The 4,934-nt window shown below is 38.2% G+C and overlaps 1 pseudogene; it reads right to left on the bottom strand.

Moving 5' to 3' along the window:
* Positions 1 to 357: 357 nt before the first annotated feature.
* On the bottom strand, positions 358 to 4,708 carry LOC149943464 (acetylcholinesterase pseudogene; annotated as a pseudogene).
* Positions 4,709 to 4,934: the final 226 nt, after the last annotated feature.

Genomic DNA, 4,934 nt, shown 5'->3' with positions numbered 1-4,934 from the left:
CGAATGAAATTGCTGATTTAATTTGTTGAAAGGTCGTACTTCCAATTATCACAAATATTACCAAAACTCTGTCCGCAAAATTTGAGAAAGTGAAAGAACTTGTGCATAAGCCTCTTTCTTGAAAAGTACTCAAGTTGTAAATTTTAGTTTTCTAAATTTTTAGTCGTGTATCATTCAGTGGGAAATTCACATTGGTTTATTATATTTATCAGATTTAAATACCTTCCAAGTTTCCATCACTATTTTCATTCATAGTGATCTTCCAAGTGTCAGTTAGTTAATTAAAATTCATTTATTTCACTACTTTAATTAAAATAAATTAAATTAAAGGCCTCTGGAAGTTACTACATAGCAAAATTACAGCTGTAAGGAGAACCACGTGTTTATGTTTACATTTATATACAGAAAACGTCGACGGCGACTTCTGGCTCCAGAATGACCAAATTTTAATAACGTTTTTCAAAACTTTACTTTGCGTTAAAAAATCTCAAGAGGTGTTTAACTTTTTTATTATTAATTAACTTAAATATTACTAAAAAAATATTTTACAAAAAATTACACATTACGCGATAATAATTGAAATTCCAAAGTTCCGCGCAGTTCCTCCCATTCGATAACATGGCTGCGAATTTTCTCAAGGGGGGGCTAGACTAGCGCCAGAAAACGATGTGAGAAGTTTTTGAACTAATTTCCCATACGCGATTTTCGTACGATCGCCTGGGCCGCTATGAGCGCGAAGCAGATCTCGAGACGGCCGTGGTTATGGTCACACAGAACCTTTAGCGAAAAACACTTGGCTTGGTTGCTCTATAATCTGCAGGCTTGTTTGTTACACCCCGATTTGCAAATAGAACTACCGCGAAAAAAGAAATTCTGGAAAATTTACCTCAAACGCCAATTTTTTAACTTGGACCTTTTCGAGTAACAAAAATTCCGTGACCGGAGTTCCGCTGTCCATGATGGCCCGCTTAAAAAGGCCCTTCGAAAGAGGAGACATCACGTGATGCCCGACGCTGACCGCTCCGGCGCTGTGTCCAAACAAGGTGACGTCATCGGGGTTGCCTCCGAACGCCCCGATGTTGCCCCGTACCCATTTCAGGGCCAATAATTGGTCCATCAATCCGCAGTTGGCGTCTGTTTCTGGGAGATTTAAGTTCATAAACCCGAGCGACGCTAACCTATAAAAACGTAACCGGAAACAATCCGTTTAACTAGTTTCACCAAAATAAAATAGGGGAGAAGTACGTTTCTGTAGCTTTGGGCCATGCAAGGCGACCCTTGTCCCTAAAAACCAGACTCGCACCAAAGAAATTCAAATTTATCCAATCAGAGAGACACAAAGAATCGTTCAAAATTTCCGTAATGGCGCTACCCAATGGTCATAAAACGAACTAGTGACTATTTACTTGGCGAAAGACTCGAGAGTCGCGACAGATCATCTGATCGAGTTTACAGTTTCGTGTACTGTTGTGGTACTTAATTTAGTTAATTAAGAATGAATAAGAGTGTTCAATGCCATTTTTTTGTCCAGTAACAAGAGACATGATTTGCCAATCCAGTTAAAAAGGTAGAAATAAAGGTAGTACGGTTGAAATTTTGTCAAACACTAGCGAACAATTAAGCTTGGGCGTTGCTAGCCCGACCGCCAGTACGTGTACTGATGACAAAACTCAAACATCTGGTGATAAAAATATTTTCTATCATTCAACTATGCAAGCTATTGGATTTATTGGAGCATTACAAAAACTCAAATGGGACTAACGCAAGCTTTGTAAAAACATAAAACTTAGACTCGGGTGAAACTTCAACTGAAGTTGTGAAACTAATTGACATAAGCGGTGATGATGCCACTTTTGAAAAACGAGACAACGAAGATGCTTCAAATTTAGTTGAAAAAAAATATACATATATAAACCTTGTTAACAATACCCACAATTAAACAAATCCGTAAAGCCGTAGAGAAGCAGATGATAAACAAACGTCACGAATTCTAGCCCACAAAATAATTTTGCCATTTTACTAACGTTATTAAAGGGCAACGCAAGTGATCATACAGGGGGTAAATTATCTTACAGATAAAAAGAACGACTGCGCATGCGGTATTTGCCATAGCCTTGCCCTATGTAAAAAAGCAGAACCATATTTGCCGAATTTATTTTGTATAGGCTTCGAATTTAGAAAAGATAGCGCCATCTACTTAAACACCTGTCAACTTTATATGTGAAGAAATAGCAGACGACTTTTGAACATGAATGATCTTTAACTGAAAAGTTCAGCTTTTATATCGAGATAATATTGAATGAGCAGACAGCTTTCACACATTCGATTTAAAACTCAGTAGTTTAAACTACGCACGAAGCTTTACACAAAATAAATGCAATAAAACAAAGATACATATTCTGTCGGGGTATAATGATACGGAAATTATTAAGGCAGACGGGATATAGGACCAAATGTGTGATGCCTTCGATTAAGAATTTTCTTATTCAAGGTGAGGCTAGCGGCAGAGATTTACCGCCTCCAAGGCCTAATGTTTCAACCTCCATAATTAAAAATAATCAAATAGCAAATAATTTTATTCCAAAACATTGTTAAATCGAAAATATCAACGTCAAACTCTCGGAAACTAACTCAGTTCTTTACTCCATAAAAAATAAATTTAGCTAAGCCTAAAATCCTGGGTTCGTAGGTCGTGAGTCGTAAGCTAAGAAAATCGGAAAATTCGCGAATGAGAGCGAAATTGCGCCACGTGGCTACACCGAGGAGAATAGGGTTTTTGTAATGTATTGAGCGAGAGATGGCGCTATCTCTACTGCCTCTAAACCTCCTGGGTTTTCTAGAATCTTCGCGAGCGGCGATGATAACAGAATGACCGGGCGACGTAGAGAGTAGCTATGCGATTACTATTGTTAAACCAATAATTATTTTCAATTGTTATGGGAAGTGTTCGTTTAGGTTAAGAATAATAACTTATAGTAAGTCAACCTTTTTGTCCTTATTCAACGCCTACACGAAACATAATAGCTATCACGTTTTATAAAATCCTCCTTTGAAAACCAACTTAGACTTGTAGAAGAAAACATAGTTCCAAACCAAGCGCCCCCTACATGGCCACTTGCGTTGCCCTTTAAGCAGTTAGTGTAACCATGGATTAAATAACCTTGTTTTACTCGTTCAAAAACGCTTGAAGATTTGTCTAATGAGAGAATGTAGGATATTATTGCTGCCCGTCTTGGTGAGATTGGAAGATCCTCTTTTTCTTTAAAAATACGCTGAGCTTCTGTCCAAGAATTACTCACTAACTATAAATCAAATTTGCATGTCAGTTATTAATGAAAGGTAAGACTGAAATTAGGACTACTTACTTAATACTATTTGTTTAGCAAGAGTATCTTTTTTTTTTCGTTTCTTCTTTGGCTTTTCAAAAGCAGTTGTTTTATTCCTACAAATTGAGATTGTTTATAAAAGAGAAGAAGACAACATGGAAATTAAGGTTGCAAAGATCATGGATTAAATAACCGTACTCTGTCGATGCTAATGGTACAGAATCATTTTCAAAATCACTAGGGATTGACAAAGCGACATTTCCCCACGCGTATTCTTCTTCACTATTTTCTGAAATAACATTAATAACATTTCGATCATAATCACTTAGGCTTACTAATTTAAAATCGTATTTTTAAGGAATGATTATTATAATTTACCTTCTGCAACATTAATTCCATTTTCCTTTTCCACGTTTTGTCTTGGAATACTTAAATTTCATATGTATGGGCCGAAAACATTTTAAATTATGATTTTTTACAAATTCATTTCAAAACTTCAGCCGACACTGCCCGACAATGATCACACAGATAGCAGACGAAATTAGCAAAACCCCTTTTAAACAATTTTTGCCCCGTGTATCGGTAAAAATGAGACTTCCGGTCGTTGTCGATAGTGACCGACAGGGGGCGCATGGAGCAAATAGTTTACCCAAGATAAGAATCCCTGTAAGGTTATTTAATCCATGTTGTAACAATCCGTTGTTTCCCGCCAAAACCGCTCTCTACGAAATGACGCCCAAAAATTGAGAAAGTGACTACTCTCGAAATTTCCTAAGAAACGTACTCCCCCCTATTTTCTTCCGGTTTCATATAAAAAGGACTGCAATAAATGCGATTTTGAAGCGGAGATCAGCAAAAAATAATTTTACCCACCTGTAATTCATGGTCACAACGATGAGGTTTTCCTCTCCGGCCAAGACACTTCCGTCATGGAATGTGGCGGACGTGCCCGAAATGGTAAAACCTCCTCCGTGGATGAAGACCATCACGGTGGAGTTCGATGGTTTCGGGTGAGGGACGAAGACGTTCAGAGTGAGGCAATCCTCGCTGAGCGGAGTTCGGGGGTAAAAGTTCTTAATTCCGGGAATATCGAAATGTTTGAGTGAAATTTGGTAGCAGGAGTTCCCGTATTTCGTGGCGCAGAGAACGCCCTTCCACGGCGACGACGGTTGCGGGTGCTTGAACCTCAAGTTCCCAGTGGGACTTTGCGCGTACGGTATCCCTAAATAAGCTTCCACTTTTTTCTTACCTGGTATTTCCTTCGTTACTCCTCTTACCCAACCATCATTCGTTTTAATTAATAAGTGGCCGTATGTGTGGCTATCGCAACAATCTCCAAATGTGATAAGAATGAAAATACTGTAATAGAACAGGAGTGACATGATGACGAAGCGACGCGATGCCTAGTAGTCAACGAACAGTCACTCTGACCTAGCCAGTGATGTTCCGGGCGATTTCAATAACAAATTTTCCGCAATTCAGAAACGTACTTTTGATAAGAACACGTGTTTTTCCGTTCAATGCGCCATCTGTATTTGAATATATCCTCATTTAAAAAAACCGCGCAAATTGAACGGAAATTGCACGAAATTTGAATAGAAACGCGAA

The sequence above is a fragment of the Leiobunum rupestre genome, chromosome 5, assembly GCF_980474605.1.
Source record: "Leiobunum rupestre chromosome 5, qqLeiRupe1.1.hap1, whole genome shotgun sequence".
In the NCBI taxonomy this organism is placed as follows: domain Eukaryota; kingdom Metazoa; phylum Arthropoda; class Arachnida; order Opiliones; family Sclerosomatidae; genus Leiobunum; species Leiobunum rupestre.
This window is presented reverse-complemented; position numbering and strand designations above follow the sequence as displayed.